The 25,535-nt window shown below is 44.8% G+C and overlaps 1 long non-coding RNA gene across 4 annotated transcripts in view; it reads left to right on the top strand.

Annotated features, from left to right (window-relative positions):
• The window catches only part of LOC109272929 (uncharacterized), a 143,921-nt gene that overhangs the window by 105,344 nt on the left and 13,042 nt on the right, over positions 1–25,535 (top strand). Inside the window, exon 6 of one of the 4 annotated variants that reach the window (XR_008424933.1) lies at positions 5,228–5,365. The exons of the other annotated variants lie outside the window; for them this stretch is intronic. This is a non-coding gene — a long non-coding RNA (uncharacterized LOC109272929). The remainder of the gene's footprint in view (positions 1–5,227; positions 5,366–25,535) is intronic. 4 annotated transcript variants of the gene reach the window in all.

Raw genomic sequence — 25,535 nt, 5'->3', positions numbered from 1 at the left:
TTAAAATAGCGAAAGTGGGCATCATTGCCTTGTTCCTGATCTTTGAGGAAAAAGTTCCAGCTTTTGATCATTGAGTATGATGTTGGCTGTGGGCTTGTCATATATGGCCTTTATTATATTGAGGTACATTCCTTCTCTACCTAATTTATTGAGAGCTTTTATCATAATTTTTTCATGTGCAAAATGGGTCCTTAGTTGGGGAGTGATTCATAGCAAATCTCTTGGCATCATAAAGTTATACAAATTGTGGTTTTCGTTTTGTGGGTAAGGAAACAGAAGATTGAGAACTCTTTAAAATTTTTTTTTAGTGTTTATTTTTGAGAGAGAGAGTGAAACAGAGCATGAGTGAGGGGAGGCCAGAGAGAAGGAGACACAGAATCAGAAGCAGGCTCCAGGCTCTGAGCTGTCAGCACAGAGCCCGGCGCAGGGCTCGAACCACAAACTGTGAGAACCTGACCTGAGCCAAAGTCAGACGCCCAACCGTCTGAGCCACCCAGGCGCCCCTAAAGTTGAGATCTCTTAAACATGGAGCTAAAGGTCCTGGTGGAGAGGGGACCACTGAGAAAAAGGGCAAGGACAGATCCCTGGTGACGGGAATGTGTCTATCAGGGAAGTGATGCCTGATGGTGAATTATTACTGATTCCTGTGCTGTTCTCCAGTTCCATCTAATCCAAACCCTTGGTAAAGTTGTATTGCCATGTCCATGGTGCTGGGCTGGGGAGAGGGGTGGTGGTGAAGGAGGAATGGTAGGGGCTGGTGGGGGGCAGAAACAGAAGTGCAGCAGCAAGGGGAGGCCAGGAGCCAGAATGGAAGTAGGGGGGATGGTAAGAATGTGAGCCCCTAGGAGTGCCGGGAAGTCTAGAGACGGTGCTGGGTTTCACCCTGGGGAGGAGGATGCATTTTGTTCAGTTATTTAAGGAAAGGGCAGCTCACAAAGGATAAAGGGGATGTTGTTCCAGCCCCTAAAGCTGACAATAACCCAGTTAGGGGGAGAAGGCATATGTGCGTGTGTGTGTGCACACACATACAAGAAATGCACCTGGTAACTAGGGCAGCAAATGCCAAGTGACCATTCACTGAGCAGAAAAGTTAGGAAGCACTACGAGAGTTTAGAATTCAGAGGGATTACTTTGGCTGGACTCAGTGGTGGTGCTGGTAAAAATGTTTAACGACCAGCTCCTGGGAAGAAAATTGAAGTTTTATTTGGTAGCATTTGCCGCTTGCCACGGTGTCAATACCGTAATGCCACCACGGTCAATTTCAAGTCACCAAGGTGACTTCACGAGATGTGGAGTTGGGAAGTGACACACAAGGACACACCATGACAGAGGAGCTCTGCCGCAAAGGTGAGGCGGGGCACTTAAGCTCCAGCATAGGTTATTGTCAAATGTATTATGATAGTTCAGAATACTGAGTTCTGAGCATTTACTACCTCTGTCTTTAATATAATTTCTTTCATTGTAAGTTTGCATAATTTTTAACAATGCCCATGTTCAATAACTGGCTTGCAAAATTCCTGAAAAATTACCAGTTGACTCTTGTGAGCTTATATGAGCCAACTCTAGGGCACTACTGGGTTAGGACAGGCTTTATGGAGAATGTGGGACTTAAGGTAGGCTTTTCAGGGTGAATAGGAGTTTGATAGACTTGGCAGAAGGCATTCTAAGCAAGGTAAAAGATGTGGCAAAGGTGTGGCTGTGGTATGGTCCCCTCCCTAAGGACAGGGGAAAAAAAAAAAACCAACTCCAAAAAACCCTAAAAATCCCCTCAAGGAAACCTGGCTATACATGTACGTGACAACATCCCTCATGACCTTGTAACATGAGACCACTTAATCAGACTGCATGTTTGTGTTACTATACATGGGAGACAAAGAAGCAGAAAACGTATAAAAAACTATGCCACGTGGTGTTCGGGGCTCAGTTCTTCGAGTACGAACCCAACTGAGCAGTGCCAGCACGAACAAAGTTGCTTCCTAGAAAGAAAAGAGGGGTTTGAACTCACAAAACGTGAGACCAAGACTTGAGCCAAAGTGGGATGCTCAAACATCGGAGCCACCCAGGCACCCCTGTTTCTCAATTTTTAAATTGATTTAACAAACTGAATTAATGTCTTAGTGAGAGCTGCTGTACCAGAATACCACAGGCTGGATGGGTTATAAACAACAGAAATTTATTTCTCCCAGTTCTGAATGGCTGAGAAGTCCAAGATCAAGGAGCTGCCAAATTCAGTGTCTGGCCATATTCCATTTCACAGATGGCTGTCATCTCACTGGGTCCTCTCATGGTAGAAGGGGAGAGGAGGCTCTAAGGAGTCTCTTTTATAAGGGCACCAATCTCATTCATGAGGGCTTTACTCTTATGACTTAGTCACGTCCCCCAAAGCCCCACCTCCTAATATCATCATACTGAGGATTAGGTTTCAACCTAAGAATGAGGAGACGATGGCGGTGTCACAAACATTCAATCTGTAGCAACTAGTTCTCTATGGCTGTGTAAAAAAAAAACAACAAACTATCCCACAATTAGTGGCTTAAAATAATAAACTCTTATTCTCCTAACTTCTGTGGGTCAGGAATCTGGATGGGATCCTCTGCTCAGGGTCCCTCACAGGCTATAATCGGGGTGTTGGCTGGGGCTGCAGCCCTCTCAAGGTTAACTGAGGGGGGGGGAGGGGGATCTACATTTAAGCTCACTTAAGTGGTAATGGCAGGATCCTCCAATTTCTTTGGGCCATCGGTCACAGGCCTCCCTCGGTCCCTTGCCATGTGGGCCTCTCTCTGTAGGGCAGTTACAACATGGCACCTGCTGTCCATCACAGCGAGGGTGTGAGAAAGCCAGAGACGGTGAACAAGACACAAGCTGGAGGCTCAGGAGTGACAGCCCATCACTTTTGCCAGATTCAGTAGACAGTGAGTTGTCACATGTCCAGTCAATAATCAAGGGGAAGGGATTATACAAGGGTGTGGATGTCGGGAGGTGGGAGTCTTTGGGGGCCGTCTCAGAAGCTGTCTGTCGCCTAAAGTTCTGTGACTTCTGGCTTAGCCAGCCTAGTGGTGGACTTGAGTGCTACCATTGCATCAAAGGAATTCCATACCCCAGTCCCCCAGAGGTTCTCACTCCTGTCTCGCAACAACCTTGAGATGTCGGCGTTGTTCCCATGTTATAGCAAGGGCATTGGGCATTTAATGACTCATCCATGTCTGCGTAGCTGGTAAATAAAAGAAGCAGACCTTGAACCCATATCTCCTGAGTTCTAGGCTGTGGACTTTGCCCTTTGCTCTGTGGTACTAGGTTGAATAGTGTTATCCCCCCGGCCCCCGCCAAATTTGTCTACCCAGAACCTTAGAATGTGACCCGTTTTAGAGCTAGGGTCTTTGCAGATGTATTTAATTAAGATGAGGTCATGCTGAATTAGGGGAGGCCCTAAGTCTAATGGCTGGTATCTTTATGAGAGGATCATGTGAAGACAGCACGGGGGGGGCGATGCCATGTAAAGATGGAGACAGAAGTTGGAGTGATGTAGCTACAAACCAAGGAAGGGCAAGGGATACCAGCAACCATCAAAAGCTGGGAAGAGGCAAGGAAGGATTCTTTTCTTAGAGCCTACAGAGGCCCTGTTGCCCCACCAACACCTTGATTTCAGATTCCCGACCACCAGAGCAATGAGAGAATAACTTTGTGTTGTTTGAAGCCATTCAGTTTGTGGTCATTTGTTATGGCAGCCCCAGGAAACTGATGCATGTATTATCTCCCCAGAAAAAGATTCCAGCCACAAACCTCCCAATGTCTACAGCATGTTAAAAGGGCTTGTTGAGGGTGGTTCAAGAAGCACAACTACTCTGCGTTAGGCTCCATCCAAGATGCAGTCTCTCAGTTCCCCTCCTGGGCAATGTAGCCTGCCTTCCAAGCCAGCAGCCCTAACTTAGGGCTGGGAGAAGGAAAGGGACATAATAAGTAGATTCACTGCCTGTGATCCAAGATGATAAACGTTACAGGATAGAAGCATGAGATTTCCTTTCTTCTTCCATGTGACAGCTCAAAGATTCGAATCCCTCTGCCCTTCTCCCCCTCATTCCCTTGAACTTGAATGCACTTGGAGCAGTTGACTCACAATAGCCCTGTGTGTACCGAGTTGTTGGTAGTCTCTGTTGCCTTGTATACACTGGCTTATAATAAGAAGCAGAGGTCAGGGTTCGGCTAGAAAAGGGGTGGGTGTGGTGGGATGGCTGTGGGACACATCTTCCGGTGCATCCAAGTTGGCAGGTTCGCACAGAGGAATCAGTAGCATTGGACCAAAGAAGAGGGAAGTCAAAGGATGTTCTTTGGACTCGGTGCTATGACAAGGGGCTCCTGCTCATGTTTGCAGGTTCTGAAATGCAAGAATTTCCTCTTGTGGGAGGAAAACAGCTCATCGTGTGAATTATGATTAAGGTTTAAGGATTATCCTTAAAATAGTGCTTTAAAAAACATGCCTGCCACCTTCCAACTGACCTTCTGATGAAAGTAGCTTGTGTTCTACAGGGCCCAGCGAGTGGTGATTCACAGTTTGTGGTCCAAAAGCATCTCAAATTGGAAGGGGCCTTAGAGATGGTTTAAACCTAGTCCTTTGGTAGAAAGAGAAACAAAGGCGCAGAGACCCTCTCCTGTCCCTCTGTGAAACCAGCCGGACCAAGGGCTCTGTCCTCCATTTCTCGCTCTACTTGGCATTCTGGTGTCTTCTTACGTCCACATCTACCTGTACAAATCTGTCCCTACAGCATCTTCAGTTTCCATTGCGGGCCCCAGTGAGGTGTAACCATCCATCCATCTACCCATCACATATTTATTGCACAGTGGATATGGAGATTATTAGGACAGGATCCTTGCTGTCAACGAGCTTACTGTCTAAGCAGAGAGCAAACACTTGTATGCAAGTAATGAGCCCTCAAACCAGACTCCTTCAAGGGAGTACAGACTAGTTCCTATCTGCAAACCATTTGAAGAGTTGGAAAATAATTGTTGCTAGAGGCCATAGACTCATAAGTAGGTATCATCCATTGACCTGTATAGTTTGAAAAGTGGGTGGACCATATACTTGGCAACCATACACTCTGAATTTTTCAAAATAGTCTCTTTTCTGTTCATGTGTCCTAACCATTGTTCGGGAAGAGCTGGATGTCACGCAGTTAGGGTTTTCTGTACCAAATCTAACTTGTCTATCCCCTTCTTTCTTGGCCTCTAACAGATTCATTCTTTGGACCAAAGTCTTATGATGTATCTATTCTTAGAAGAGTAACACCCTAAGCCATAGACTAGCTATATCTTCAGCAATCATTTGAAGCCCCACTTTGGACAGGGAGGGCACTGCTCATGTGATACAGAGGTACGTGAGTGTATCCAGGAGCCTTGGACTGTTGAGCTGAATGGGGAATGAGATCTGATGACTATCACAAAATAGACATCAACAGAATGCTTAGGGGGTATTATCACTGGGCCTTGGGGTAAGTGTTCAGAAGTGGGAAGAAGATGAGAGAGGGTCCTGGGAGTGGGAGAGAATCTGATTCTTCCCATCATTCTGTTACTTCACTCAGGGGCATGCCGCTTAGACAGGAGCTCTCTGGTCGGGGGCCTGGAGATCCAAACCATAAGAAGCAGGAAAAGAGCCTTTAAAGTCTTTGCATTTCAGTTGTATAGGTAAAGAAGCCCTACTCTCTTCTTTTCCCAACAGTTTAGAGAGAAAATAAGTCAACATGCTTTTTGGATTAGTGTGAATGCCTTTTCTCTATGTATAAGGACAAATGGTTCCCTGGGAGGCAGATGTTCATTCAATCATGGACAAATTTAACCAGAAATTAGGGAGCATGCTAGGGAACGGTCTCAAGGCATCCAGGCCGTCATCCAGCCTGGTAGCCCTGACACATGTCCCTATGCTGCCACAGATGTCCTTATCCCTCCCCCCCCTTCCTTTCTGGTATTTCAACAATAATTATCAAGGTAATTATCTGTTATATAATGTGCATCTTTGAAGTTGATATAGAAGTTTAGAATAGATTTGCTATAGACGGATGTTTTCCCTCAGCAAAACTTATTTTGTTCATCCGAACATATTTTAGGCACCAGCTGTATACCAAACATGAATGAGGCTGAAAAGGGAAGAGTCCCTGGGGTACAGCAAGTTGTAAAGTCCTCTGGGAAGGAGGCAGGAGTAGTGCGTACTCCCTGCTGGGGAGTTGGCTCTTTAGACCCCAAACCTGCTCCCCACGCCGGATCACCATCATGAGGCTCGTGGTGAGCCCTCTTACATCCTGTGACTGGAAACTCTGAGGCCTTGTCAGTGCTCCTCCTCATTGGTATCATCTGTAATATGCTTCAGAAAACCTCTGTCTCACAGATGTTTTGACTTTAGTCATTCGACCTATTGCCCTTTACTGGGGTGCCTCAAGTATTTGGTGGGCGTACTGTGACTCAGTCCTCAATCTTGTCTACAGATTATAGGAAAGACCCCAGAGCAAGGCCCAGGGAAGTTCAGTGACCTCTTCCAAGTTGGGCAGTGAGTTAGGACGCCTGAACACTCCTTCCAACATACACTAGTTTACCAAGTGATGACCTTACACCATCTTGGGCTGGGAACGATCTTAGATATCTATCCTGTGCCATGGCTCTCATCTTTCTGAAAAGGAAATCGAGACCCGGAGTGGGTTGTTGGTGGTCCAAAGCCAGGGAATGGCAGACTTCTAGAGCTAGAAGGCGCCTTTGGCCTTCTGTCATCTAGTTTTGCCTCCAACCCAAAGGAGCAACACTTTCCACACGCTCCTTGCCGGGTGATTACCCAGCCTCTGCCTGAACACTTCTGGAAATGGGAGTGCATGATTTTTTTTCTGTCCATTCCATTTGCAAACATGTCTCATTGTTGTAAAGCTCTTCTCTGTAATCAGAGGGAATCTGGTTTCCTGCTGTATCCACTGACCGCTGCCTTGCAAAACCACCACAACAAAACCTACAACCTCTGTGTCCTGGGAGACTTGTCCCCACCATGGACCCCTTTACTCAACCAGAGCATTTCAGCTCACGTTGCCCCAGCTTCCCTGATCCAGACTGATTTTCTTTAGCATGGCTTAGTTCAGAATGTTTATTTATTTTGCTTTTATTTGTTAATGGTAACTACCACCTTCTGTAAGTCCCATCCTTCCCCGCCCCCTTTTCTGAGATGCAGAAGGCCCTCATTAGAACATCAGTGAGTTCACTGCACTCTTTAAAATCAAGACAACAAAAAAAGCTTGAGTGTGCTTCCCCTGACAAGCCTCCTTAAATATAATCATAGATCTGTCACAAAATATGCAGGCTTATGAGGGGTTGTCAAAGTCTTTCCTGAAGTGGGAGATGTTTAGGGGGAAAAATTCTTTTGCATTAACTGAAAAGGAACAAAGTAGGAAAAAAAAAAAACAACAAAAAAACAAGGACCAGATGATTCTGTGAAGGTTTTGCAGAGCCACAGTGTTGCAATCTTTGCCTTGATGAATGATAATGCAGCAGCTTCCGGAAAGACAGAAAAATTAAGTTCTGAGCCGTACATGTAATTGGTCTTGACATTTCTATTCTAGGAGTTTTTCTCTTAACTGAGTGGGGAAGCAGGTGAGGTAAGAGAAGCGAAGTGTTACTTTCCAGAGTCATCCAGATTCAAATCTCTGATTCTGATGGGGAGTAGACCAAAAGGCACCATACACGCTCAGTTTTCTTTAAGCCAAGTCCTGCCCAGTGATTCCCGTTATTAAGTTGTATCCACACCATGACTCTCTGGAGGGTTTATGGGCTCTTCAGCATTTAAAATGTTTTTTAAATTTCTTTTTTTTTTTTTTTAACGTCTATTTATTTCTGAGAGAGAGAGAGTGAGCAGGGGAGGGGCAGAGAGAGAGGAGAGCAGAGGATCTGAAACGGGCTCTGCACTGACAGCAGAGAGCCCGATGCAGAGCTCGATCTCAAGAATCAAGACATCATGACCTGAGCTGAATTCAGTTGCTTAACCGACTGAGCCACCCAGGTGCCCCTAAAATTTCATTCTTTTTTTAAAAAAATTTTTTTAGTGTTTTCATTTATTTTTGAGACAGAGAGAGAGAGAGAGGGAGACACAGAATCCGAAGCAGGCTCCAGGCTCTGAGCTGTCTGCACAGAGCCCCACGCGGGGACTAAGCATCCAGTTGCTTCAAGGGCCAGCACAGACACATCCCCACGTTGCGTGGCCCTGGAGGAACAAGTTCAAGGACGTGCAATAAGGAAATCCGGTGCCGTGGCTCCTCTGGGGCTCTCCAACTTCCACGCAGGCATGATCACATCACTGTGTCCTCATCTGATGCCAGACCTCCCAAGCGGTCCAGGGGTTTCTAAGCCTTCTGCAATTACTCAGCATAATAAGATTTCAGAGCTCTCCCTGGCTTAAAATGTGCTTTCCATTTTCTCACCAGCCCACTTCCCTCCCCCGGCCTTGCCCTGAATTAGAAGTGCATCCGCAGAAAGAAAGATTCACAAGCCCCTAAACTGCCCAGTGGCACATTTCTATCTTTCATCTCTCCTATGAGCGTCTCCTTGCCCTTCTTCACACACCCAGGCTGAACGAGAGCATGACATCCAGACACAGCTATGGTGCCCTGCCTGGAAACAGAGCCTTGTGCAAATCCGCTTAGCCTTTCCTCCAAATGAGAAAGCACTCCCAGCCTTCTTGATCCCCAGTAATTGTAATGGGGATTACCAACAAGCCCTGCAGAGATCAATTTCCAAATGAAATGTAAGAACCCTTTCAAGTGCCTCACCCTAATTGTAGACGCTTTCAGTGTTACTGGAGCTGGTTTTGAAAACCACCTTGCCGATGCCTCAAATTAAGTTACGCTGCACCTGCATATGCAAAAGGAAGGGACATCAAAGAAAGAGTCAGTGGGGATGGCAAACAGAAAGAAATGCTGGGCACAGACATGAAGACATCTGGCTTTCCTGGAACCTGCTGTTTGTTTCGTAGGCAAGGACAATTAGCGACTGGAAGGACAGCTGGGTGTGGCTTTGTTGTGTCCTCAAACTTTACTGTCTGTTTCTGAAGACTTCTTATTTCCAGGCCCAAAGGGTGGATTGATTGTCCTATTTGTTATTCTTCAAAACTTTTCCTGGTATTTTATTTTTAATTTTTTTTTCAGTTTATTTATTTATTATTTTGAGAGAGAGAGAGAGAAAGAGCGCAAGTGGTGAAGGGGCAGAGAGAGAGGAAGAGAAAGAGAATCCCAAGCCGGCTCTGCATTGTCAGTGCGGAGCCCGATATGGGGCTCGAACTCACGTGACACCATGACCTGAGCCAAAGTCAGACGCTCAACCAACTGAGCCACGCAGGTGCCCGTCCATGAATTTTAATAAAAGTGATCTCTGAAGTAAGTCACTGTCACCTTGAATTCATGCAGAGCCAGGTTTAGGCTGCTGTAAAAGAAACGCAGCTTTTCTGGTTTCAACCTAGAGGAACGGATCATTGCTTGGGAGAGGGAGGCCTTTTGTGGATTTTCGTAGATGGAAAAAACAACAAATTCTTAATGTCATTTGTCTTTTTTTAATGGACTTTGACGTGTTTCGAATTTATTTTTGCGCGTAATTTTAACACTACCGCCTGAGATTTTTTTTTTTTATACTTTATCTCTGAAATGTGTCAGATTCCACACTGACACCGTTTTTATAGAGAGGGTTTTGGTGCCCACAAGGAAGTGGCATTGGTGGCCGTAGAGCTGCACGGACCAGGGTTTGAGTCCTCGGCGGGCGGCACTCTTTTGTGACCCTGGGCACGTCATCAGCCTCAGAGGGTAATGACAACCCCGACTTCCTTGTGGCGTTGTGGAAGTGAGCTGACCTGGTGAGCACAGCTGCTTATACCAGGGCTGGGCACAGAACGTGAGCAACATTAGCTGGTACCTGGCGATTTCAGATTCGTGGGGCCCACGTCTCTGCTCCCCACCAGCCTTCCCAGGAGGAAGCCAGACAGCAGGGCCGCCTCCTCCCGTGCCCAGGCTTAAGCCTTAAGTAAATAACAGATTTAATCTCAGGGGAAGCAAGTGCATTCTGTTATGGGCACGGAGACATTTTATCGGTCTTCACACAAAGTCAACAGGAGACAAAAGAACGTCCTCCTTCCAGTTTTTCTCAAGTGTAGGGCAGGAAAATGGCAGGGCGAGCGTCTCTGCAGCCTTGGAGGCACCGGTAGTATAAGAAATAGGCACCTGGGTGGCTCTGTCTGTTAAGCATCCGACTCCTGATTTCTGCTCAGGTCACGATCTCACGGTTTGTGAGTTCGAGCCCTGCGTCGGGCTCTGTGCTAGCAGCTCGGGGCCTGCTTGGGATTCTCTCTCTCTCCCCCTCTCTCTCTGCCCCTCCCGCTCTCGTGCACGCTCTTTCTCAAAATAAATAAACTTAGATAGATAGATAGATAGATAGATAGATAGATAGATAGATAGAAGCATGAGGCCTGCACGGGCATTTCTGGACGCCTGGGTTCTGAAGCCAGTTCTGCCCCTGTGGATGAGGCACGAGCTCCGTGGGCCCGATTCCCCCCCGAGAATGTGATGGTTCTACTCGTGTGTCCCCACGATTCTGTGACCGGCTCTTACAGGCCGTTGTGACCCATTTTGGGGGTGTGTTATGACAGGGGTGGGCCCATCCGGTAAAACCTAGCTGAAAAAAGGCCCGAGGCAGGATGTGTTTTTCCTCCCAGATTCTCACGTTCAGGGGAAAGACCGCACCCAGCTGTCTCAGGGGGGTGACTCCAGGCCGGCCAGCCACCACCCACCACAGGGATCCATTTGGGGGATGTTCTCTTCAGGGCCACCACCCGCGGTGGCTGAGGGGCACCGCGCTCCCCCCGGGGGGCTCCTCTGGAGTAGAAACAGGTTTAACTAGAGCCGGTGGTGATTCTCCAGGCGGCCAAGAAAACCTTCCCAGTGCTCCATCAGAGTGACGGGAGGTCTTTACAGGGAGTTTTAGAACCTTCCATATTTAGTTCCAAACCGCACGTCCTTGCCTCCAGTTTGTCAGCAGGCCAGCTGTCTCTCAGTGGGAGTGCGGGCTGCTGTCTCTTCCTGACGTGGGTTGACTTGAGACTGTCGTGCTTGCTCCATTTGAAAGCCGAGTCCACTCGCTGTGGCCAGAAGCACTTAGAAATCAAACGCGGATCTCTGTTGCTTTCAAGGTGACGAAGGTGCATCCCGCTGGAAGATGGGTCACCGGTTTCGCGGTGGGTCTTGAATTTGTCACAGTATAGTTACCCTTTCGTAGTGCTCCGGAGGCAGAGTAAAAGCTTGGTGGCAAACCATGAGAATGAACGTGGAGAATGCTTTATTTACCCATAATTCGCATCCCGACTACGCCGTTTGCCAGTCCGCAGATCGCCAGCTGCCGTGACATCTGTGTTGAGGATGCTCTGAAGTCCCAGGATTCGTTGCTGTGGTGCACCTGCCTCCCACCAAATGGCTGACGCTCTGGCTCTTCTCTTAATTATTCTCTCTTTCTTTAAATGTTTATTTTTGAGAGACACAAAGAGAGACAGAGAGAGAGACAGAGTGTGAGCAGGGGAGGGGCAGAGAGAGAGGGAGACACAGAATCCGAAGCGGGCTCCAGACTCTGAGCTGTCCGCACAGAACCCGACGCGGGGCTCGAACCCACGGACTGAGAGATCGTGACCTGAGCCGAAGTCGGACGCTTAACCGACTGAGCCCCCCAGGCGCCCCTTTCTCTTAATTATTCTTATTTTTACTCTAACGTGAGACTCGGGTTTAAATGAAGAAGACCTTATTTACTCCACCATTTTTTTAAAAAGCAAAGGCTGGTGTTGAGACAAAGAGTTGAATGTGTGGTGAGAAGTGGGGCCTTACATACTGGGATACTGGGAGAGGGTGAATCTAGGAGGGTGATAAAAAAAAAAAAAAAGAAAGAAACCATTGAGCTTGGGAAACAGTGATAAGCCATCCATCAACCAGTGAGTGCCTTCTGCCAGGCCCGGTCCTGATGTGTGGAGCACGCAGCCCGGCCTTCAGACTCCTGGCCGGCCTTTCTAAGGAGAGCAATTTTATAAAGCAGGTTGATTTAAGGCACCAACACCTTTGCTGGGCTGAGACAGGAGAGGCGCCAGGGCCTGCTTTTCCTCTCTATCCTCCTTCCGTTCCTCGTCCTCCTTTTCTCTTTTAATACCAGAACTCCCCCCCCCACCCCCCCGGTATTAGTTTTCTGTGCAGTGTTGGGACAAATGACCCCGTACCTAGTGGCTTCAAACAGCACACATTTATTGTCTAACAGTTCTGGAGGTCAGAAGTCCAAAATGTCTTAGTGAGCCAAAAACACGACTGCTTTCCTTCTGGAGGCTCCAGGGAAGACTGTTTCCTTGCCTTTTCCAGCTGCTGGAGGCCGCCTGCGTTCCTTGGTGACCTATTCACAGGTTCCGGGGCTTAGGATGTGGACATATTTGGGACACCACACAAGCAGATTCATGGAGCGTGTGTGTGAGTGTGTGTGTGTGTGTGTGTGTGGCGGGGGCATAGCATAGTGATTGCTCACGTCAGACTTGATCAGCTTTCTGAGTAAGCCGGGAGTCCACAGCCTTTGGGATGGATTTAAACCAAACCTAGCATTCAGAGTTCTTCCTCCCCAAACCACACAGTTCACTGCATTTTACCAGAACATTACCTCAACTTATCAGTGGTACACAGAGATATGTGTAAACAAACAGACATATAAGAGATGGTCTATTATATTTGGCAAATCTTAAGACACCCAGGAGACAAAAGGGAAAGGCTTTTTTCTTGTTGAATTTAGCTCTTCACAGGTAGGCAAGATTCTGAGTCTTTTAGGTAAGAGTTCAGGGAGGGGGGGCTGTGTCTACAGTAGAAGACAGAAAATCCCAGAGTGCTTTGAAGTGAGTAAAGAGAATTTTCACCGGGCGACTGCATTTACTTAGGCCCTGCCCGTGTTTACCATTGTCTGCACCCATTCCTTTCCCTAAAGTAAATAAAATCTGAATGCTTCCTTAAGCAGAGGCCATTGCAGAGTTTCCCTCCAAAAAAACAAACAGCCACCACTTCTACCAAAAACAAGAACAAGAGAGATATGCCTATGCCTTTGGGACAATCCACAGTTGTAAAGAAAATCTTTTCCTCTGGGGCCTCAGGTTGTCTTTAAAAGATTCCTTCACTTTCTGTCCCCTGCCCACCATACCCCACCTCCCACAACAGAATCACAGTCTTCGAAGGTATTTTTTTTTTAAAGGAGGTAGGTTGAATAAATTCTCACCAAACTTCCCTGTGGGTCAGCAGCCTGCTGTGAGTTATGAGATTGTATTCATTTGTGAGAAAGCGTGAGGGTAGAAGGCAAGCTGACAGTCCTTTGACAAAGATGAATTTTCTGTCCATGTTTTAATCTTTAATCTGGTTACCATATGTTGTTTCTGAAGGGTTAGTTAATTAAAAGACCTTATTTTTAGAACAAGTTGGACTGGTGTTAGCAATATGCCAGAAAATAAGAAAAAAATTAATTGGTCAACCGCAGAAATGTCTCAAAAAACGCTTAATAAATTTTTGATAAAACGCTTAAAAAATTAACCCGGAGTAGAAAGAGAATATCGATTTCACTCCAAATTCATGAGCATTTAACTCACAAGAAATGAATACTCATAATCCTTTCAAGTCCCATACTTAAAGATCCACTGGTGATAACAAAGCCAGTGCCTATGATTGGGACACCTCTAAATCAACTGTACTTTTTAAGTAAAAGTTTAAACAGTAAGTGCATACTACCCAGTTAGAATTCAATGCTGCTTTGCTGTTAGTTTTTTAAAGCAATAGTAAATCTTTGTATAGAATTTATTTACACAGTTACTCAGTTTTCTAAGGCTGTTGTAGCCCAGTACCATAAACTGGGGGGCTTAACACACCAGAAGTTTTTTTCTCTCGCAGATCTGGAGGATGTAAGTCCAAGTTCAAGGTGTTGACAGGGCCATGATCCCTCTGAGGGTCCAGAGAGGATCTGTTCCATTCCTTTCTCCCTAGCCTCTGGAAATCCTTGATATGCCTTAGCTTCTAGATGCATGACTGCATCTCTGACTCTGTCATTCAATAGCCTTGAACTTGTGCATCTCTGAATACCTATGTCTTCACATGGCCTCCCCTCTCTCATGTGTCTGTGCCCAAATTTCCTTCTTTTTGTAAGAACACCACCTTAACACATCATGACCTCATCTTAACTAATTATATTGCAAAGATGCCATTTCTAAGTAAGGTTAATTTCTGAGGTTCTAAGTGGACATGAATTTGGGACGGACACTGCGTAAACCAGGGCAGTTACCATCTCATTAGATCAGCTTCTCTATCCATAAAATGGGAATAATATTGCTTATTCATATTTGGTTTTAGTGTAATGAATATAAGGCTCATTCTCTGACTCTTACTCCTGAGATCTAGTGAGATCAGAAGCCAGACTTCTTCTGGAATTATTTTTATATAACTTGAAAATTACTAAGCAAGGAATTTTTTTTTCATGTAATCTCTTCAGACTAGAATTTTCCCAGAAAATACCTTGGGAAACATCAGTTTAATAATGTGGCCTCTATGTCAAGTAGAAATAATAAGAGGGATGGGGGGCCTTCGGAAGGTGCTTGGGCCATGAGCGTGGTGAAACGGAGTCAGCAGTCCAGAGGAGGGCTCTCACCGGACCCAAGCCTGGCTGGTGCCCTGACCTTGAACTTCTGGCCTCCAGAACTGAGAGAAATAAATTTTGTATTGTTTATAAGCCACCGAGTCTGTGGAATTTTGTAATAGCAGCTTAAAAAGACCAAGACAGTTAAGCAAAACTCTTGTCTTCAAGTCTTAGTCCTTCATACACACACCCACACCCACACCTCTTCGAACCATTGAATGCCAGGTGAGATCTTGGCTGCAGGAAGGCTGTTTTGGAATTTCTACTAGTGCAGCTTAACATTTTCCTTAGTGACTGGATGAAAGCCTTGTTGCCTTGATGACATTAAAAGATGCACGATGGCTTTGGAGATTTTGGAGATGGCTATTGTTAACAGTCGTAAAAGAAAGAAGAGTCTCATGAACGCAAGGCAGGGAATGATGGTCCTTGTGCAGAGTACAGCACAGGACGACGTGGGAGAGGAGATCAATTTCTGGAACACCAGTGTACGGGACTCTGCTGATCTCCCTGGTGAAACTGGTAGAAAAGATTTAAAACAGCAAGCATTTAAAGCCTCTGGAAATGGTCCTACGGTACGACAGTAAATGAAGAAACCTCTGTTTGAGGAAATCTATGCAAATTTGGTAAAAAAAAGTTGAGAGTCTGTAATATCTGAAATGAGACTGCCCCCTCCCTCGTCCTGCTGGCTCTGGAAAGTGAAGTCTCCACTCCAGATGACTGTGGCCACCAGCACAGGCTGCCTTGCCCCCAGCCCCCAGGTGGAGGGCTTTCTTCCTGGGAGGAGCAGGACTCCAGTGTTCCCAGCCCCCCAAGTGCTGTGTCTCAGTCCCAGCAAGCGTGGTCAAGAGGCGGGGGCTTCCTTCTTTGTCCCAGCCCCTGCTCCTGGAATCGAGACTTGACCTTGGGTAAGGTGCGATGAGAACACCGGAACCCAGACTGTCCTTGCCCCTGCCGGGAGATGCAAGCCAGGAGGACCTCGGGGACCTGCTGCTTCCTCACCTTGCAGGCAGTGCTCAGCTCCTAGAGCAAAAATGTCAGTCAGAGAGCAGCTGGCCACGGTGGCATTCCCAGTTCCCGGGCCCTGGCTCAGAGATTTTGCCTGGGGGTGAGGGGGAGAAGCCGTTGTAAAGGCAACTCATCTCTTCCTGAAGGAACTGATTTCATTTACAACAGTAAATGAGTTCAAATACGAAGGCACTTTTAAGAGCAGTGGAGGTTGTGGTTAAAGGCAGTTGAGAGGTGATTCATAGGTTTCATGAACAGCCTAGACTATAGGCTGGCCGGTTTGCAGGACGGAACAGAGGAAGAAGAGGCTGGGGAGGAGCCCTCCTGACACTGACCTCAGAAACTGTTCCTTCAAAGGAGCCCCAATTCGAGTGAGTTCATTTGTAGAGCAATTTATGCCCCAGTGCACTGTCGCAAACAATAGAGGAGGCAGCTGGAAATGATGAGAGTTTAACAGCTGGGTGTGGTTACTCAAAGAGAGGAAGGGATCCCTGCGAATACCACAGTCACCCCAGGGTGACCGTAATCCAGCCAGCCACTAAAATTAAACAGACAAACAACAATAACAATTGGGGTGCCGGTAGCCAGAGTGGCTACAATATGTTATCTAAAACGTTCAGTTTCCAACAAAAAAATTATGAGGCATGCATGAAACAGGAAAGTATGACCCACACGCCAGAAAAAAAGCAGGCAACAGAAGCTGTCTGTGAGAGCAACAAGATGTTGGATTTAACAGAAAAAGACCTCAAAATAGCCACTATAGATGTGTCCACGCAACCGAAGGAAAGCGTGATCACAGAAGTAGAGGAAGGTATGATGACAATGTTGCGTTACGTAGAGAACATCAGTGAAGAGAGAAAAATTGTAAAAAGGAAGCAAATGGAAGCCCTGGGGTTTAAAAATATAACAACTGAAATTAGAAATTCGCTAGTTGAACAGAATGGGAAGACAAGCCACAGACTGGGAGAAGATATTTGCAAATGACATTCTGATAAAGGACTATTATCTAAAAAGTCAACAATAAGGAAAATGGGCAACCTGATATTTAAAAGGGCAAACGATGTGAACAGGCACCTCACTGAAGAAGAGACACCGATAGCAAATAAGCAAATGGAGAGATGCTCATCATCACATGTCATCAGGGAAAGGCAAATTAAAGAAACTGAGATACCACCGCACACTTACTGGACGGGCCAAAATCTAGCATGCCAACAACACCAAATGTTGATGGAGAGGTGGGACTACAGGAACTCTCATTCATTGCTGAGGGGAATGCAAAATGGTACAGCTACTCTGGAAGACAGTTTGGCAATTTGTTAGAAAATGAAATCTACTTTTATCGTATCCAGCAGTGGCACTCGTTGGTTTTTACCAAATGAGCTCAAGCCTAATGTCCGCACAAAAATCTGTACACAGGTGTTTATTGCAGCTTTAGTCATAATTGCCAGAACGTGGAGGCAACTGGGAGGTCCTTCAGTAGATGAATGGGTAAATAAACTGTGATCCATCCAGAGAGTGGAATAGTATTCAGCACTCAAAGAAATAAGGTATCAAGCCATGAAAAGATATGGAGGAATCTGAAATGCACACTACTAAGAGAAATAAACCAATCTGAAAAGGCTATATATTACATGATTCCAATCATATCACATTCTGGAAAAGAGAAAGCCATGGTGATAGTGAAAAGATTAGCAGTTGCCAAGGGTTAGGTAGGATGGAAGGATGAAGAGGCAGAGGCCTTTTGGGGGGGTGAAACTATTCTGTGTGATACTATAATGGCGGCTACATATCATTATACATTTGTTAACCCATAGGGTCTATAACACCAAGAGCAAACCCTAGTGTAAGCTGCGCATCAACAGGAATACTGGAAAGAGAAGAGAGAGAAAGGAGTAGAAAAATAAATAAAGAAAAAACTTACCAAATTTGTCGAAAAACAATATCCTGCACGTCCAAGAAATGAAATAAACTCGGATAAAAAAACAGAGATCTATGAATAGATACATCATGATAAAAATTATGGAAGTCAAAGATGAGAGAAAAATCTTGAAAGCAGTAAGAGAAAAATTACATGTTACATACAAGAGAATCCCAATAAGGTTAGCAGAAACAATGGAGGCCAGAGGCAGTAGCATAACATATTCAAAGTGCTCAAAGATAACAATTGTCAACCAGAGTTAGTATAGACCCCGCAAGTAAAATGGCAGTGTCTACAACAAGACTGATTTCATGTTAGATCAACTTGCTATAAGCCTGGGAGGTTCCCATGACCCCCTTGAGCTCACAAGAATAATTCACAAAATTCAGGAAGATAACTAAATGAAGAGACGTGTAGGGTGAGGTCTGGGGGGGGATCCCAAACATGGGGCTTCTGTGCCTTCTCCCCATGGAATCAGCATGGAATCACACTGATGTGTTCACCAGCCAGGAGGCCCCACCAATTGTGTCCAGAGTTTTTATTAGGATTGCATTACATAGGCATGATTTACTGAATATCAACCCTGTGATTGAACTCCGTCTCTAGCCTTCCTTATCCTCTTTGGGGGTCAGGAAATCAGGTTGATAACATACGACTCAAAGCTTCAACACTCTAATCACAAAGTTGGGCTTTCCAACCATGATCAGCCCCCATCCTGAAGCTACCCAGGGGCTCACCAGGAGCTACTGCATTAGCATAAACTTAGATATGATCCAAGAGGCTTATAAATAACAAAAACGCTTCATCACTCAGGAGATTCCAAGGCTTTTAGAAGCCCCACGCCAGGAACCTTAGGCAAAGACCAGACAAATTCTTTATTGTACAACATTCATGACATGCCATTCTTTTTGTAGGTTGCAAGATGCAGTTTGTTAGATTTTTTTTCAGTTTGTTACATTTTTACTGAGGATTTTTACATCTATATTCATAAAGGATATTGATTTGTAGTTTTCTTGTGACACGTTTATCTTGTCTTGGTACCAGCCTCATAGAATGAGTTGGGAAATGTTTTGCTACTTTTTGGAAGACTTTCGCGAAGAATTGGTATTAATTCCTCTTAAAATACTTAGTAGAATTTACCAGTGAAGCCATCTGTTCTTGGGAATATTTTTGTGAGAAGTTTTTAAATTACTAGTTCCGTCTATTAACTTGTGTAGATCTTTGAATATTTTCTATTTCTTCTTGAGTCAGTTTCAGTCACTTTTGTCTTTATAGAAAGTTATTGATATTTTTCATTCATTTCCCATTCATTCATCATTTTTACTTCTGTAAGGTTGGTAGTAATGTCCCCTATTTCATTTCTGCTTCTCTGTGTCACTGTTCTGACGATGGGAGTGGGGATAGTGGACTCATGCTTTGTGAGGAGGGCACCGGCTGGGGTGGTAGCCTCTGGTCTTCTTGATTTGTATCTGGTGTGGAACCTCTGCCCTGTGAGGGCGTCTCCGGTCCCAGTATTCTTGGCTCGCCATGCCTGGGGCTGAGCCTCCATTGTATGAGTGAGCATGGGTGAAGGAAAGCAGACCCTGACCTCTTGGCTGTATGCACCTGGAAGTCAGCGTTTTCAGCACCCAGGTTGGGGGGATGAGAATGTTGGCAGCCTGCCTTCCTGGGGAACAGCTGCAGCCCTCTCCTATGGACCAGGGGACGATGAGTCTGACCTTCTTGGCCACACTCACTGGAGTGGAGCTTCTGTCATACCGATCTGGGGTCGGGGGAGTGAGAGAGTGGGTCATGGCTCCAATGCCACAGATTCTCCAGCTTTTAACCTAAATTTGGTAGACTTTTTTGAATAAATGTTTCTTCATTTGCTGTATGCCCTTGGAACAGTTTACAGAGATTTTAGACGGTTTAGAGTTTAGATTTTAGGATCTTTATAAAGAATTTTCACCAGCTGTTCAATGGAGAGAGGGTCCGCAGAACTCCTTGTGGGACATTCTGGAAGTATGCCTTATCTCCCCTACTCGCTATCCTTTTCACAGAAAGCATTGCTTAATTCCTGGCTTTATAGCTTCAGGTGGTTTGTGGAACGGCTCAGGCAGGGCTGACAGAAAACGGAGGGCTGAGGAAGAGAACCTAGGAGACATATACGTGGGGAATTAGGATTGAATTGAAGACAGCGTTAAAATATGAAATGATTAACTTTGGAAAGAGAAGGTTCAGGTTATGAAGAACTAGGATGCATGTTCATGGAGCACCAAACAAGTGGAAGGCTTATAATGCAGGGCAAGGTACTTAGACACAAGGAACCGTCACTTTGCAAGGTTCTTAAATAATAGAATGTACTACCCATGAAGGTTGCAGAATTGCATTTTAAAACCGGCCTAGACCCTTATTTTTAGATCTCATGAGTGACGACAAATGCAGCTTCTCTATCACCTCCTTCATGATGATAAAATCTGACCGAGGCATTTTATTAACACAAATTATCAAACTAAGGTCAGCGCGGGACCTTTCGCCTACCACTCGGAACCGCGGCAAAGCACCCAAGAATATCTTAGCATTTGTAATAGCGAAGCGCAAGTAAGCCAGAACCTTATTAGGTTCTGGGCCACACAGATAATTATTTTGTTCTTCCGCCAGAAAGTTAAACAAATAAAAGCAGCTGTCTTTCCTACTTGCTTTTCTGCGAGGCTAACTTAGCTGTGTTGCTGCCTGAAGACCGCGGCACAGGGTAAACAGCCTCATTAGATCCCTGGCAATGCTTGGGTGCTTAGGTCATGCCAGCTTCCTGAACATGGGTGACCTATTGTTTTTTCCCTCTCCGGGATGGGGAGATAAAAACTACACTTCAAATATTTACCCTCCTTATCTTTCTTGTTCTAATAAGGGACTTGGTTGTGGGGCCATTTCCAAAGAAATGCCTAATATAGAACAAAGTCAGTTTAAAGAGGTAACTGTTATTTAACGAGAGGAGGATTTTCAAATTACAACCTTAACAATATTAGGGGAAGTGAGTACTCTCTTGTGTTGGCAGGATTGCAGAACTTGGCCTTCCCACTCTGCTAGGGGCAGTTCAGTGTTTTCTTCGATAAGAGGAAGAAGAAACAACAGACACAGTGATGATGTCTATCGGTTTCTCTTGGCGACGAAATGAAATTAAAATATGCTGGGCATAGACTGAAATTGTGATTGGCAAAGTTTAATTAAACTTACTAAAGTTGTGCTCTAAGCTTGACCAGAACTTGAGTTTTGGGTCAAACAGGGGAAACTACAAATGTACACACCCACAAATGATACATATGTAAGCCACAATTTTATATATATATATATATATAAATATATATATATATATTTATATATATATATACATATTTTTATATACATATATTTATATATATATATATATATACACACACACACGTATATGTGTATATATATGTGTGTATATGTATATATATATGTAGATTGTGACATATTCATAGTGATTATAGCTAAACTATATCTAGATCTAGATAGATCCATGTCAAGGAATGTGAATAGCTTAAATGACAGGCAAATACATTTTCCAGCTTTTGCAATGTGAAAATTGCTTTTTGAGCATCCAGTGGTGTGTCAGTGCTGCTGATTGTTTTTCGAGAGGGGGTATATGCCCCCTCAAAATAAATCAACAGGATTGCTTCAAATCAGTTTTTAAATCATCAGGTTTTAGCGAGACTAAGATGAGAAATTTTTTTCCCCCGTTAATGAGCGTTATGGAGTCCTAAGGCACAAGCGAGCTTTAAAGGTTATAGAGATGTCTTGAAGCTGAACCCTATCGGAACATGAAGGAGGTCACTTCAAGTGCTTTGGCGAATAGGAAAAGGAAGTACAGTGTGCATTCCTGTGAAAAAATTGGTTTCTCATCTTAGTTTCACTAAAACCTGATGGTTTAAAAACTGAGTTGAGGGGCACCTGGGTGGCTCAGTTGGTTAGGTGTCCGACTTCAGCTCGGGTCATGATCTCACGGTTCGTGGGTTCAGGCCCCACATTGGGCTCTGTCCTGACAGCTCAGAGCCTGGAGCCTGCTTCTGATTCTCTGTCTCCTTCTTCTCTCTGCCCCTCCCCCGCTGGTGCTCTCTCACTCTCTCTCTCAAAAATAAACATTAAAAAAATTTTTTTTATATCCTAAATCAGGTTTTATGTACATAAAGAATATTTCAAATATTTTTGTGGTATATTCGTTAAAAACAAAGGGAGGGGGTGAATAGCCAATTTTCCACCCCTCGGGATTCTTTTAAGTCCCAAGTTTCTAACCCAGTTAGGAGTTCAAAAAAACAGTGGAATTAGCTAGAGAATGGAGTTACCAGAACATTATGTACACGAACAAGGTTGCCTTTGGTTAGGTGAAAATGTTTTAAACGCTTCTCTCAGTCCTATTAAAAAATCTGTGTATCTTCAAATGTACTGAAACTTGAGTTGGCTTATAGGTATGCATTTCACTCTAAAAAATGAATACGAAGTCCCAGGGTGTAAATAAGAAATTGTTGTTATTTTGAAGTAAAGCGAAACAAGGAGGCTTTTCCAAATACATTGTAAATTGCAGAATCTTAGAATAGCTCCGAACCTGAGGTCATTGGCTTGCATTGCCCACCTGCTAGGATAAATACTTGGGATAAACGCGTCCACTGCCTTCTCATCTCTATTTGAAGACATTCACGGGCAGAGAAGCCGCGCTCTCCATTAGCACAAATGACTCAGGGTTTGGAGTATTTATTAGTTGTCAGTCACTGGGCTAAGTGCTCTTCTAACGTTGTAAAATAATTCCGTGAGGTAATAATATCTAGTTTAACAGATGAGGAAACTGAGTGTCAGTGGAGAAGAAGTAGCTTGGCTCGTGTTCGTTCCGTGACCAAGTGACAGCGTCAGGTCAGCTGGCACAAAGGCGGTGTGTTTTAGACACGATAGTGTATCGTGTGACAGATTGACTCTCATTTACGTGACTTCTCTGCACATCTTCTAAGATAACCAGTGTAGGCTTTCTTTCCCCTCCACAAACGTTTATCTATCCATTCCTGCCTGTCCTATTACCCTTCTGGTTACCTCTTCCAGGGATGACACAAGACGAGCAGTGTGATTGGAGGGAACAGAAGTCATCTTTTCCCCACTTTAGTTTGCTCTCAACAGTTGTGACGCGAATTCGTAACATTTCAGACAAGACAAACCTCTATCGGGTAAATAAACGCTAGTCCCTCCCTATCCCCTATGTTCAGCTCTGTGTGGTTATTAGGCTTTGTTATATCCTTCCATCTCTCTATTCCGCCGAAGTTCTTGCTCCAAACAATTGTGACACGCCCAGTTTGTTACAACACTTTAAGCAACAACCACTCCCTCAAGGACACGGTTCCCATTTCAGTTGCACAGAATATTGACTGTAATGACCTACGTATAAACTTCACTGTTAGCCCCTCAGTCCATAAATCACTGCATAATGGCAGATGTGTCCCGCGATCCGTGACCAACAATGTCACTTCTCCCAAAGTCTGGTGACTGGTCACGTGTGCGTGGTATTCCGTTCATGCACAGACAGCAGAGCGCGTAACTGTGGTGACTTCTCGTTTCCTGGTGGTAAAGCCACATGACATTTTAGAAACATGGATGAGCCAAAGAGGGAAAGACAGAAAGTACGGCAAAGAAAAAAAATGTGAACACACCGAAGTGACATTTGAGCTGAATGTAGATGGAGCCACACAGGCAACAGCTGGCCTTGGGAACGCTGTCGCTGTTCGATAGACTTGACCGGCATCCAGGGAAACTGAGTGAGGGTGACCTTGACCCGCATGAGGAAAGTGGCTTTGATGAGAGGGATGATGGTGTCCCAGAGGCAGTGCTGATGGAAAAAAGCTTCGCATTAAAGAAACTGTAGGACATAGAGCACAGCATTGAAAGCATGGATAAAAATGTCGGTAGCTGATTCAAACTTGGAAAGTTGTATGACAATCTGCCTTCAAGAAAAATACTTGCTGTGTATCATCAACATTTGTAATGTTTTAAATGACAGTGTGCTAAGTTTTAGCTTTATTATTTTTTTCATTTTCCTCATACTTTCATAATTGGCACTAAGAGTTTTTAATTTTTTTTTTTAATTTTTTTTTTAAGTTTATTTATTTTTGAGACAGAGACAGAGCATGAACGGGGGAGGGTCAGAGAGAGAGGGAGACACAGAATCGGAAGCAGGCTCCAGGCTCTGAGCCATCAGCCCAGAGCCCGATGCGGGGCTCGAACTCACGGACCGCGAGATCGTGACCTGAGCCGAAGTTGGACGCTTAACCGACTGAGCCACCCAGGCGCCCCAAGAGTTTTTAATATTTTAACCAACATTTTTAAAGCTCATGAAACAGTCCTGTCTTCTCCCATTGACTGTTAGGATTTCTTTGCGTGGTTCCAGACTGCCTGGTCATCTCTGTGGTCTTGCATTACTATGCAGAGTCAAATGTATCGGCAAATCCTCTTGGTTTCACCTCCAGAATGTCTCCGATTTATCTACTTCTCCCATACTCGCCCAATTCATAATTAGCTTTTTCCTGCTGGGACCAGTAAAAGAATAGCTTCCTAACTGCTTCCCCTCTCCCTGCCCCCTTCCTCATAATGCATCTTTCACTTAGTAGCCAGAGGGATCTTTTAAAATAGATTCAGGATTTCCCTATTTAAAGGCTCATAATGGCTTCTATTCGAACCCTAAATAATTGCAACTCACGTTCAAAATGTGCCTGCTGCGTAGCCTCTGACTTGACGCCCATCCTTCTGGTCCCGGTTCGGGGCAGGAAGTTTGCGCCTCATCGCCCTGTGTTTATAATGACATGCAGGTGCATAAAATTGCATATATTCACTATAATCCTTGGTTCTTAACACTCCCAGTAAAAAGTCCTGAAACCGCTGTCCAACCCACAAGCTGGACTCATGTCTCACGGTCACCTTCATCTCCCCTCTCTGCTTCCTTGTGTCCAAGGTTAACCACCATTCTTAATCTGGTAGCTATCATTTCCGAGTTTTTCTTTTTAAAATAATTTTATCTTCTCTATATGTATATACCTAAAGTATGTTTCGTTGTTTAAACTTTTATAGGAAAGTCATCATGTTGAGTGGAATCTTTGGGGACTCTCTCCCCCACCCCCTACCTGACTTTGATGGACTCTTCCGACGATGGTTGTTTCTAAGTTTGGCTGAACACAGGTGCTATGAACTCTCCAGCACACGCATCCTGCCTGGCCTACAGCACTCTCGTGTAAATACCTAGGGGCGCTAACACCCAGAAACAGGCTCGTGCATGTACAGAGCTTTGACACATGGCATAGGAGGCATGTCATGTCAGTGAGAGAATGTTTTGCAATGAAAGTAGAAAACATGTTTATTCATACATAAATCACCACTACTGGGTTCCTATTCCATACATACACAAAGATAAACTCCAGAGGAATTAAAGACTTAAATGTTAAAAAATGCACAAAACTTGGGGCACCTGGGTGGCTTAGTTGGCTGAGCGTCTGACTCTTGATTTTGGCTCAGGTCATGATCTTACGGGTTGGTGGGTTCGAGCCCCATGTTGGGCTCTGTGCTGACAGCGTGGAGCTTGCTTGGTATTCTCTCTCCCTTTCTTTCTGCCCCTCCCTCTCCCTCTCTCAAAATAAATAAACTTAAAAAAGATACACAAAACTCAAGACCTAAAAACTTTACAAGTCTTAGTAGAAAGTAAGCACATTATCATTTATTGCTTAGAATAGGAAAATATGTTTTTAATGAGACACAAAATATATCGACTATGTTAAATTTATAAACTTTTTTTTCCCCCCAGCAAAAGACACCTTAGTGAAAATGAAAAGGTAAGTTACTTGGGGAAAGTATTTGCAATCATGCACTATCAAGACTGGAGGAAGAATGTTTGCATGACAGTAAG

This window comes from Panthera pardus, unplaced genomic scaffold (genome assembly GCF_024362965.1).
Source record: "Panthera pardus isolate Hobbes unplaced genomic scaffold, ASM2436296v1 HiC_scaffold_22, whole genome shotgun sequence".
In the NCBI taxonomy this organism is placed as follows: Eukaryota; Metazoa; Chordata; class Mammalia; order Carnivora; family Felidae; genus Panthera; species Panthera pardus.
This window is presented reverse-complemented; position numbering and strand designations above follow the sequence as displayed.